This window comes from Astyanax mexicanus, chromosome 3 (assembly GCF_023375975.1).
Source record: "Astyanax mexicanus isolate ESR-SI-001 chromosome 3, AstMex3_surface, whole genome shotgun sequence".
In the NCBI taxonomy this organism is placed as follows: domain Eukaryota; kingdom Metazoa; phylum Chordata; class Actinopteri; order Characiformes; family Acestrorhamphidae; genus Astyanax; species Astyanax mexicanus.
The window spans coordinates 54370001-54383174 of NC_064410.1; the positions used below are offsets into that span (position 1 = coordinate 54370001).

The 13174-nt window shown below is 38.5% G+C and overlaps 1 protein-coding gene across 4 annotated transcripts in view; it reads left to right on the top strand.

Annotated features, from left to right (window-relative positions):
* tnrc18 (trinucleotide repeat containing 18) overlaps positions 1-13174 on the top strand; it is a 110366-nt gene that overhangs the window by 22590 nt on the left and 74602 nt on the right. The window lies entirely within an intron of this gene.

A 13174-nucleotide genomic window follows, 5' to 3' on the forward strand; every position in this document is an offset into this window, starting at 1 on the left:
TTATATATTGGTAGATGGTAGATCTATAGTCATTAGTGTGGAGTCGGTCTCCCTTTGCAGTTCTAGCAGCAGATGTTGAGCTCTGCGGTTATTGATAAGTAAAGCTTTGGTTGGACACTTTTCTGTACTTTACTTTACGTGGTCAGACACACCACTCTGTACCTTTATATAGTCTTACGCTTTGTGGTTGAGTTTCTGTGGTTTCTAAATGCTTCCACTTTTTTATAATAATAACCACTTACAGCTGATGGTGGAATATCTAGAGAGGAAGACATTTCACCAGCACTTCTATTCACCACTCATTCTTTTACTGATGTCTGTAAAGTCAGGCTTCACGGCTAGTAGGGCTGCAACAATTAGTCGATATAATCGGCAATGTTGATTATTAAAATTTGTTGACTACAAGATTCATTGCTGATTAATCGTTAATTTGTAACAGTGCCTCAACACACAAAATGTGGGGGACAGAAACGCGATGGGAGATGGGTAAATGGCTCACTCACGCAGTTTACATTCAATTTATTTTGTGTTCCAAACACAACAGAATAAATATTTAATCACTAAATATCAGAACTTCCATGTTTAAACAAAATCCAGAAATGCCTTTTAAAGCCCCACTAGGTAGGATTTCCTTGATTTTTTAAAAAATCTTTTTAAAGAAGTTAAATTACAGCGCTGCATTGAGGTGTAACAGGAGGAATAGCGGTGCTCTCGTGTCTGTGCCGGGCTCATCTGAGCTCAAACCAGACTCTCTAAGTTTTCCGAGGCAGCCGCGACCAACGCTTGCGAGAACTGCGACCTGCTTTCCATCCTTTAGTTCTAACAGTTCTACAAGGACTACTGGTTCATTCTTGACAAACTAACATACAGACACTCTGCCAGAAGCTGGAAAGAGACTGAATATATCTGTGAAAGCCAGAAAACAAGAAAGAGAAATTAATCTGTCTGAAATATTTATTACACTCTACAACTGTAGGGGGAGTCCACGAGCACAAAATCTCAATCCCACCTAGTGGAGCTTTAAGTCTCATGTTTAGCTATTTTTAATGTTTTTAGAGATGGAAGACATGGCAGAAATAATCGTTCACTCATCTACTAATCAAACAAATAATCATCAGATTAGTCGACTACCAAAAATAATCATTAGTTGCAGCCCTAATGAGTAGGGGAATGTTTTAAAGCACTTTAATACACTGATTTTAGGAGGTATATTCCAGCATTTTTGTCTAAATAGTGTATTTCCCTATTTCATCTATTGTCTTTTTCTAGTTTTATATTAACTTAAACTCTGCTGATGCACCAGTGGTTCTTAGCTTTTTTTCCTCACTGGTGTATCTTAGGAGACAGTTTGATTTCTTTACACGTAGTTACTGAATAACAGTCCTAACAGTGTAATAATTGTCACAGACCATAAGTGGTTAATGGTTCAGATCATCCAATGAATTTAAACATAAGATATTAAGGTTCACCAGGAAGAAATGAACCCAGACAAACATTTGCAGAACTGCAGACCTCTCTTGCCTTTTGTTCATAATATTGCATTTACAATAAGATACACAAAAATGACATTCAAGAAATGGCGTTCTTGATGACTGACTAGAATTTTGGATAAGATTTTGTGAGCTGATGAGCCAGAGGAATAATTAATTATATTAATTATAACAATTATACCATCTGCTATGTGTGTTGAAGACTCAAGTTATTGTTGTAGGCAGATGTAACTATTGTTAATGCGCACATTGTGTCGTCTGTGCTGAAATTGTGTATTGCCCAACCCTATATTCCACCATAAGCTAATCATAGCAGGAGTCAAACATGGTGGTGGTAGTATTGTGACGATCTGAAGCTGCTGCTTTGCTTCTGCAGGATATGGATGACTTGTAGTAACTGATGGAATGTGAAATAAAATATATATGTCTTTCAGATTGGCACCAAAAGTTTAAGTGCAGTTGGGTTACGCAACAAGATGGTGAACTGAATTTGGATTGTCTGTTTTGGAGTGTCCGGGTCAAAGTCCAGACTTGCTCAGGCAAGACCTTAAACCAGCAGCTTGAAAGTTCTCCACTGTAGTAATATTTGTCAAAGAGTGAAGCAAAACCAGTTGTTAGGATAAAGGGTGGATAACGTTTTCACACTCATAGTACAGGTTTTGATAAAATCTTTATTTCTGAATGTTTAGTTAAATGGATTGGTGTAGATACACTGTGTGTTAACTTGTGTTGTCTAGGTTGTGATAATGGTGGATGGATGATTTTGAAACATTTACACAGGGTTCATACGGTCATGAAAAACCTGGAAAAGTCATGAAATTTGTATAGCAATTTCTAGGCCGGGATAAGTTTTGTTAAAAAAAAAAAAAAGAAATCACATATTTGTTTCTGTTTGTTAATAGAGAAAATCTATTTTGAGCTACAAATAAATTAGCTCATAGTTAATTCAGTGATTTAGACCTACACAATAGAGCTCTTAGGATCAGACACTGATTTTATTATTAAAAATTGTGCGTCAGTTCTACTATAATCAATTTCAATTATAGTTTAAGCTATAGTTTTAAATTTTAGTTTTAAAATTATAGTTTTAAATTTTTGGTTTTATTGTCCATGTCTGCACTGTTTTAAAAATTGAATTGTCATGAAAATTTGTCTTAAAGGCATGGAAAAGTGATTATAAAACATAGAAATGTATTGGTTAATAAGTGTATGAACCCTGTTTACTTGTGATGGCAAATATAGAAGAAATCTGGATGAATTTTCTCTTGGAAATGGATTTTTAGGACATGTTGATGCATGATTTGTGTGTGTCTGTGTGTGTGCTTGTTCCATGCTGCACATCATTAAGCTTTGTCACGTATTTGCAATCCAGTGCAGGATATTTCAGCGGCAGCTCCGCAGCGTGTGGGTCACAGGCATTATTTAACTGTGGCCTGGTGTCCCGTAAAACACAGGGCCATGGGTAAATACGGCAGCAGGGCCTTGTGGAGACAGAGGCTGCTAACAAATGTTACTTTAGAAGGACTTTACAATGCAGCCGTGCGGCTCAGGCTCGGACAGATGATCAGACGGGCAAGTGATCCTGACCGGTCTGGAGCTGGATCATATTTCTCAGTGCAGCCAGCTCCTGTTGGGTGGGGCTTTAAGACACACGTGCCTTTATAGCGTACAGGGTTTCATAAATCATTTTTACTGCAATAATTTGGCAAGCAGACAAAATATACCAGTAGCAAATATGATCATATTAATGTTTGTATGAACTGTAACCAGTTAAACAGGTAATGTATTAAAACATGAATTGGGTTAGTGTTCACTTAAGTTGTTTAAGCTCTGTTGATATCCATGATATCACAATAAGCACAACATTGGGAAAACTGACATTTGTGGTATTGTTATTTTGCGATTTTAAGCGTTTATTGCTTTTATTATTCATGATTATGGCTTACAGCCAATAAAAACACCAAAAACCAGTGTCTCAGTAGATTAGAATATTATGTAAGACCAATTGGTATTTTTGGCAGTGTGGACAGTAAGTGCACCAAGTCCTACTGGAAAATGAAATCTGCATCTCCATGAGAGGCATGAAGTGCTGTAAGATTTTGCGGGAAAACACTACACTGACTTTAGACTTGATAATAAAACACAGTGGATCAACACCAGCAGATGACATGTCTCTCCAAACCATCACTGGTTGTAGAACCTTCACACTAGACCTCAAGCAGTTTGGACTGTGTGTCTCTCCACTCTTCCTCCAGACTCTGATCCCTTGATTTACAAGTGAAATGTAAAATTTACTGATGATCAGTGATGGTTTGGAGAGATATGTCATCTGCTGGTGTTGATCCACTATGTTCCCTCTGCTAACAACATTCATGGAGATGCAAATTTTTATTTCCAGCAGGACTTGGCACAATGCCAAAAGTATCAATTGGTCTTTTTATGCAATATTCAAATGTTCTGTGAGAGTGGCTTTTTTTTAGTTTTGGGTTCTTTTATAAACACTTAAAATGGATCACTCTGTTTGCAATGCATCTATATTATGTTTTTTACATTTTCAACTGAATACTGAAATAAAGTAACTTTTCAATGATATTCAGTTTTTTTTTAATGCACTGTTATATACATTGCGACAATATAAAAAAAAAACTGGTGCGGATATTAATGGCATAATAATCTGCCTCTATTAATATGTTATGAAAAATTATAGCAGTCTGCATTTTCCTTTTGTATCAATCAATTTGTAGCACAGTATAAATAATTTATATTGCCTTACTTGACTTTGTACATCATGCAGTGGGTCTGTTTTCCATGTGCACAGTGTGATGAAGAAATAATATATTGTGCAGCCCAACTTAGAATGTGATGCAATAAAACGGTCATATTTTCCACCTCATATTTATTACCCATATAGCCCATATGTTTGATGATCTGCCTGCGCGTCTGTTTGTACAGCAATCTCAAAGTTTGAACTGCTCAAACATTGCTTTTCTTACAATGTTTTTTATTGCATTTGCTGCTGTATCCCTTTGTGGTTTATTAAAAGAGCTTACTGAGTATACTTAGCTATACTTTGAGGAGTTTTCTCTCTCGTTGCTGCAGTGTTATTACTGTCCTGTAAAAACTTTATTTCCTTTTTTACATGTTGAACTTATTTTTGATTTAATATGAACCTTCACATGTTGTTTTCAAAATGTTATAATGAGTTAACCAATAGAAATGCTCCTAACTGGCTTAAATGTCTTCTTTTTTTTAAGGTAATTTGAAAGAGGGTCTTTTTTTTGTCTCTTACGTTGTTGGTTTAAAGATTTAAGGTTTTTTTAAACAGCAGCTAAGATATATGTAGAAAAGCTCCTGCACGCTGTTGGCTCTGCTCAGTCTTCACTCTGTGCGCATTCAAAGGGCAAAATCTGCTGTTGAAACTAAACATTAACTACTGTATACAGAGGGGGTTAAAATAAACGCAGTGTGTTATCTGAGCCTGTTTCCTGACCAAATCCAAATCGGACACATTGTTTTACACAATGGTAGGAGCTCGGCGGCGTGAACAGGCGCTGGCGTGTTTGGCTTCAGAAGCTCTCTCATCTGTTCGGCAGAGCTTATTTCAGTGTGTAGGATCCACCACTATATGCTGCAATTATTCTGTCACTCCTCTTTTGTCAGTAGAGCCGAACAAAAGTTGTGTGTTTGAGCCCTGCAGTGCTGGAGAGCTGGAGGAATTTGGCTGATTGTATGACATCCAGGTCGACTTGTTAGAACGGGTACTTTTTGGCATGTTTTCGTCTTCTCGCAGGTGCTGCACCGAGATGGGAAAGAATCCCAAATGCCTTGTTTTGCAGTGGGTGGTAACTCGAGCAAAAGCAAAGACTGAGGGATCTGCTCCCTGCAGTTTAATGGTTTCAAAAATAGCTGGCCTTCAAGCCAGTGTAAAAAGCCCTTTTAGAAGAGAATGAAGAAGAAGAAAACCGCGGACTCTGGAAACACTTCAGCTTTACAGAAATGCAGCCGAATCGCGAGTTTGTGGAGCTTGTGAGGTGCTCTTCACTAGGTCTGATGATCTGTCACAGCTTCTCTGATACTGTCCTCCAGGCCAAAGCTATTTTCCACCATAATTATACCCCCCCAACTGTGTGCTGTGCTGCTTCTGCAGTTGATGTTGGAAACAAGTGAAATTACCATCATCATCTTTAGCATTGATAATGGAACAGCTACTAAAAGCCAGTTTGATGACTGTTGTATAATGGCCCAGTTGATCTTTTGATGATGAGGTGGTGCCACTTTTTCTTCCTCTTAGTATAGACTCTGTTTCAAATAGTTCACGAGTGATGCCATTGGTTCCATATGTAATCATGTTTGTCTTGAAGCAAATAAGTAACAGTATGTGAGTTTAAAGAACATTTAACCACCATATGATGATTTGTTAGACATTCTAAAGGTTCTTTGCACTCCCATATTTCTGGTACAAGCTAGTATTAGAGTCTGTAGTTTAGAATATTCCAAAACTGCAGTCACAGACACGTCCCTGTGCTAAACCGGGAAATGCTCAAAGTAGGGGTGTGACATATTGTATTGTATGTGACAATATTGCCAATATTTCTGACAAAAAAACGAGTCTATTCTGTATTTGTTTTGCTATTTACTGTATTTACTTTTAATGGTTTGTTCGCTGTTCATTTAATTTTGTGTTATATTTTAATTGTTACATTTTACTTTACCTTTGATACATTTTCTAATCTGTTAAACTGATATTGTTTAAAAAAATAAATATTTAAGATTAAATAGGTTTTATTAAATAGACAGTTTCTACTGAATGGTTGAAACGGTTATATTCATATTACTTGTTTTTGTTGCAGTACTATATTCTTATGATTTAAAAAAATGTTCATCACCAGGTATATGACTAGAACGAGTATTCTAGAGTATGTATTTTGTAGAAAGAGTATTCTACTCTACTAGCTTTGCTCAGGGATCTCTGTGTTTCCAATCTGTTGTTGGGGCACTTACTACTGTAACACTGTACCACTGTACCAGGCCTTAAGCTAACCTATCTGACTCTGTTTTCGGCATGAAAAGCTAAAATTAAATAAAAAAAGCATATTTTAATAAAGTGTCAGTAATTGTGTGAAAACCAAACATTTTTGCTGAAACAAGGTAAATTTGATCAGCCATCACTTTGACAACAACATAGTTAACTATCAGAGTTAACTAGTTAACAAAGTTACTAGTCCTACAACTAGCCACCCATTCTCACAGCTTCCATCAGTGGTCACGGGCACACGGGTCTTTTTATGTTCTATTTATTAGAAATCAGACCTGAATTATTGGTAAAGTTTTTATCAGTGTAGTAATGCAAGTGTAACATGTAGAGAGGGGGCACTTTAAATGATTTATTAAGCCATGAGCAAGAGGAAGGGTGGTTGTAGATTCTCCTCACAATGACCAGCTCCTGGATATGACCAAGAAATGGCTGCATAAACTGTTCCTCTAACTTGCAGCAAGAACAAAATCCAGGTCTGGAAACTGGATTCAAGTTGTACATTTGAAGACCTCTAGTGTGTTCTAATTGAATCAAGTTGATTCTAGTCTAAGCTAGTCTATTCTCTCTGGAAACAAAAGCAGTTCTTCTGTGCCATCACTCAATAAAGCATGTGAAGCAGCTTTATTTATAAGAGTGTAGTACGGGAAGCATGTGCCTGCTGGAATGTGGAGCTATCATGTTCTCTAGAAGGTCAGCTGGAGTCACTGTTTAGGCTCAAGTTCAACAAATTGCCTTTACAGTACTTGTTTTGCTTTTCTACAGGTTTGTAGAAAAGGATGGCACCTTCTCGAGTGGCATGTTGGTCCTGCTTAGTGTACAGTGTTTGCTGAAGTAATTTGCATGAAATGTAGGTGCTGTTTTCTCTGTGTGTGTGTGTTTATGGATTGCTGTGACATTGTGGTTATGCTGCTGTTGTGCAGCAGTGTAAGTGCATTGTGCTGCTTATCATAACGCTGGCCTTTGTTCTATAGTACTGTTTTTAAGAGCAGGTGCTGCTGTGCTGTGTAGGACGGGTTCAGAGAGGATCTGAGTATTTTAATGGTCTTTTTTGAAGGGGTTTCTTCTGGTGTTTTTTCTTTTTTCTTTCTTTTTTTGTACTCTGTCTCGGTTTAAGGTCTTGAATTCTAATTAGTGCCCCTCTTTTCTCTAATTTACAACAGTTCTTTCGGAATTGTCTTTAAGGGTCTGGCTTTAATTACAGGGGGTGTGTGGTTGAGGGGGTGGGATTGCGAAAGCTTACCGCTGGGCCTGTGGGCTGCAGTCGAGTTGAGCAACGTGAGCAATTAGGAAATTCCTGGGCACTATTCAGTGCGTCTGTGATGGTCCCTTCGTAGCTGGAGGAGGGAAGAGCGATCGGGCTTCTGAAAAGCTCTGGTGTTTTAGGAAGCTGAACTGTTCCTGACCTGCTGAACTCTGCGCTCTTTCTCATGCGCCCGAGATGACGGCCGTGTCTGGCGTTGAGGCGGGCTGATTGGCTGATTGGAGAAGGACGAAAGCGTGCGGCAAGCAATCGCAGATGGGATATGAATATTTCAGATGTAATGAGAAACAAATGACTTTGTAAATTCCTGCCGAATCTCAGTTTTTGAGTATGTGCAGGTAAATGATCCTGGCGTACTTTTGGTGGGCATGTAGAAAGAGTGCCTGTCAGCTTGGAGTTGTTATTTTATTTATTTGACCAGTGCTTCCAATTACAGGGTTTGGACAATGAAACTGAAACACCTGGTTTTACACCACAATAATTTATTGTCCTGACGGACAGTTCTGGTGGAAACAGCAGTGAGTTGAGGTGCACATTGAATGTAGATTCTTTGTATACAGTATATTTTTAAGGTTAATGGGAACAGGTGGTCAAGTTGACTGGTTTTATATTATATTGTGGTAGATACTGATATACACCATGTTTGCAAATTGTGTGTAGTCCCCACTTAAATAGGTTTTTGTCACGCCCTCGCTATGTTTTCCTGTGTTTTCCCCGTTTCCTAGTGTGTTTCTCCAGTAGTTTTCCGTCAAGTGTTTCTAATTTGTAGCTCCGCCTCTTCCCCAGGTGTTCAGTGTTTCATGTTCCTGTATATAGTACACTTTAGTCCATGTTTTTCCGACGGTCTTTGCACCTTCCCGTGTTGTCTGTCTCGCCACGTTTACGTTTCTGCATATTCCTCTTTCCTTGTATTTACTTGCTATTGTTTATTTCAGGTTTGTTGTTTTCACGTTCATTTCCTGTCACGTTTAGTTCCTGTCTGTTTCCTTGTTTTTACCTGTATATATTTACGTATTTATCCCTGTATATATCCCAAGCCCTGTTTAGTTATTATCTGTTTTACGTTACTTCCTGTTTGTTTGTTTATGTACTTATACTTATTCGTTATTCCCCTGTTTATTTGTTTATTTGTTATTTATTAAAGTCTTTCTTACCCGCGTATAAGTCCGCCTCCTGTCTCCTCTGCTTTCCCCGTCTGCTCACCCCTTTTTGTTACAGTTTTATTCCATATTACAATAGTTTAACTGGATTTAGTGCAGTAAAGTTTGCGTAAAAATCACTAGTATGGGATTCGCGCTGTGCAATATTTTACAATGTTTAAAAATACAGCATTTTTCCACTATTTCTCCAGATTTTATCCAAGTCTCCTTCTCTTTCTTGTGCCTTCTTTTTTTCCTTTTCTATTCTTTGCAGTGTTGAACTGTTAGGATAAGTTAAAGCACATGGCTGTGCTGTCCCAGTGTACGACCCCCACTCTGCTGAGGAAATGCTCTCCAGATTGGTTGTTTTAGTGGGTGTGTGGGTGTGTGGAGGACCCGTTCATACGGAAAAGGCTTAGCTTGAAATGCATCGCTACCCTTTGTCAAATCACCTGGCTAGTGTATTCGCTGGCCTCGCCGGGTCCTGTGTCGGCCAGTCGTGCGCTTGAGTGCGTCCTGCTGTTCCTGAAAGCCAGCGGTGTATTTTCTCTCCTCTCTGCTTTTTGTGGAGCAGGGCTCGAGTTCACGTCGTTTTATTTTATTTATTTGTTTATATGTTTGAAATCTCAGCTCACTGAAGGTCGAGGTACTGAGAGTGGATTTCCTGTGGAATTTCCTCGTTCTCTTTTCTCCCTCGCTCTGCACCTCGGCCCTCGCCGGGGCCCGGTCCACCCCATGGTTAATGTTTAGATGCAATCCAAAAAGGGTCACATCTGCTGCTAGCAATAGCCGGGGCCCGGCGTGGCCCAGCGACTGCTCAGCAGAGCAGGGCCTTCTCCTCCTGCAGGTTAATCACATGCTAACCCCGGCTACAAAGGCCTCATGTTGCTGTTGATGCCGTGTTGTTCCTCCTCCTCTTCTCATGCTAATGGACCGTTTATACATGCGGGAGGGGGAGAGGAGGAGGAGGAAAAGAAAAAACGGGCTGTGTGTGTGTGTATGTGTGTGTGTCTCTTGTTTGTGTAATAAGTGTGAAGGCTCCACCCATGTAAATCACTCTCATTGGTTTAAATTCATGTGCTCACTGTTTATATATCATGGTCTTATGCATGTGTAGCTATATGTGGAGTTAATTTCTTAATTCTTAATTTCTAAAATTTTCTACAATAGAAGATATTTGTGATATAAAAGATGCAGAGCTTTCAGACCTCAAATAATGCAAAGAAAACAAGTTCATATTCATAGTTTTGAGAGTTCAGAAATCAATATTTGGTGGAATAACCCTGGTTTTTAATCACAGTTTTTATGCATCTTGGCATGTTCTCCTCCACCAGTCTTACACACTGCTTTTGGTTAACCTTATGCCACTGTTTGTCAGCTTTTGTTTTACATTTTTTGTATTTAAGATTATAATAGCAGAGATGTCATTTATCACCATTATGTTTGGGACAATATAATGTCCAAAATAAACCATTTTATCATGACAGTCACAGGACTAAGCCCAACCCTAGCTGAGAGTGGTGGTGTTGTCCTGGAGCCCGGAGATTTGCTCTTCTTCTCTCCGCTAGATCCAGATAGAAGGAAAACACATCAAAACTCCCATCAGAAGCAAATCCCCCTCCACTTTTTCCTCCATCATGTCCCCACCCTGCCCGTATTTTTAAACGCTGCCCCTAATCTCTGTGGAGTGGCAGTGTGAGTGGTAGGGCTGCTGTTTTTATACGGGCACATTTTGAAAGAAAGTCATAGAGGGGAGGGGAGGGGCGGGTCCTATCCCAGCATGCCCGCCTCCCCCCGCGCCGGCCGTGCCGCCGGCGAACCAAAGCCCAGTTTTATTTAGACACTCTCACTCCTGAAGCTGCACATCTGCTGGCTATTGTAATGACAGTTAGCATAACACTGAGGATGACTAATAATTATTCATGACATTTGTTTACAAGCAAAAGCCAATTTGCGCTTGTGGTCTCGGCGCTGCTCTGGGTAAACATTCCTCTCGGAGCGAGAGAACGTGAGGAGCTGCTGCTGCTGCAGTGGAAGCAGGTCTGAGGTTTGCGGCTCTGCTGAAATTCAAAAGAAACCGCAGCCCTCTAACCTCACCCTCCTCTGGGTAATCATTTCAGTTTTGCCCCGGCTCTTTTTGTCCTCTCAGGAATGTGATCATCTCGGATGACACTGTGCTTCTGCTGCACTGCTGTTTGTAGTTCGAGTGTGTGTGAGTGTGTGTTTCTGCTTCGCTTATTCTGAAGCTGCTAGAGCGGTTATAGAGTGGATGGTAAGAGTGTGCCATATCGTATCGTACACAATAATATCGCCAACATTTTTAAATACCGTGAACGATATTATACCCTGAAATATGGTGCCATATCACTCACCCCTAATTATCACATTAGGATACTACTTTTTGTAGATACTACTACTGTCAAATGAAAATCTGTAAAACAGCAGCTTTACAGGAGAGAGAAAAAAACCTTCTAAAATTTAAATGGAAGTCAATGTAAAAAGAGTTTATTTCAGGCTATTTTGAAGTATTTCTATTGGTTTGTTCATCAAGAAATTTTGACACAGTATAAGGGACAGATTGTTTAAATTATGTAGTAATCTAAAAATGTATAAAAAAATTAAGATACTTGTTTTTCATTGAACAGCCACGTTTTAGGTAAGATGAGCAGCTGATCTCATTAATACTGAAGTAAAATGTACTTTTTTTTAACAGTAAAGATACATTCTGTGCTATATATATATATATATATATGTATGTTCATATGTTTATTTTCTTAGTGACTTTTCTTTTTAATCACTATTTTACACCGTGACTCCAGATACCTATTGTTTGTAGACTGTTTGTGTAATAACTAGTTTATTATGGATGTGTTCTATGATTTGGGTTTCAATAGCATGTGTGTATTTGCATTAGCGTTAGCCACCTCGCCATGTTAAGTGATGGATTAAAACAGACTCTCATCCACATTCAATGCAGCAGACCCCAAACACACACATCCCACAGATCAGTACAGTGTTCCATAGCTTCCATCGGACAAAATACTGGTCCTAGTATTAAATTCTTTTTTACATTTCCAAACAGTTTCTTGTCTCCTTGTCTTTATTGTCTGCCCAGTCTGCACATGAGTCACAGCCCAGTTTTGGCCCACATTTACATAGTCATCCGACCCACATGCCGCCATGGAATGACTGCAGTGACTTTGCCTGAATGCGGGAGCTGAAACACAACCGCAGCTGGCTGTTGTCGGGCCACTTTTGAGCTAAAATAAAAATACTGGACAAGCCCTTCACAATGTGGCCCAGAGTTCAAATACCATGTCAAAGCTTATATGTGGCAACTATATAAAAGCCAAAATAAGCTTGTCATTGCCATAGTTGACTTGTAAGTGGCTTTAATGGGCATCTGTGCACCAAATTTTCTTTTCTCTCTGGGTGGAGTAAAATGTTTTCTTATTTACTGAAATATGAGTTTTGCAGTAACAGGTATTTTCCAATTATACTTTATTGTATAATTATAATGTTATTGAAACATATGCATGTTATCTATTAAAACAATTTCATTATCATACCATTATTATAAGCATTATCAGAGAATCATCAAATTATTTTACTCACTTTAGAGTAGGGGTGTGCCATATCATGTCATATGCAATAATATCTCCAACATTTTTGAATATCGTGAATGATATTATACCCTGAAATATCGTGCCATATCACCCACCCCTAATAATCACATCAGGTAATTCTTTTTTGCTGTTTTTAGCAAAAGAAAAATTCACACTGTTCTCATTTCCCATTATATATCTACTAGAGACAGATTATATCTGTCCAGTATCATTTATTTTACTTTAATCCTGGATATATGGAGACAAATGGAGTGCATTATTAGTATCATGACATTCTGGATCATTGGTTTCTGTAACAAACCTTATAACATTTCTTATAAAATAAAAGTAAAAGTGTGAAACCAAACCAAACAGGGGGAGAAAATACTCCAAGTAAACGAACTGCAGGTGTGAAAATGCCCTAAAAAAATAAAACACATTTCGTTTTTTTTAAAAGCCCTAAGCATACCAAATGAATAATGAATTGACCTAACTACTGTAATAACATGTATGTGATTCTTTTATCACTATTCCCTTGGTGTGGAAAGACATTTCATTACAGTTCCTCTTAGGAATAGCACAAAGTTTATTCCCATTTCTGCTGTTAACAGGGGACAAAATTAATTTCTTTCCTAATATCCATG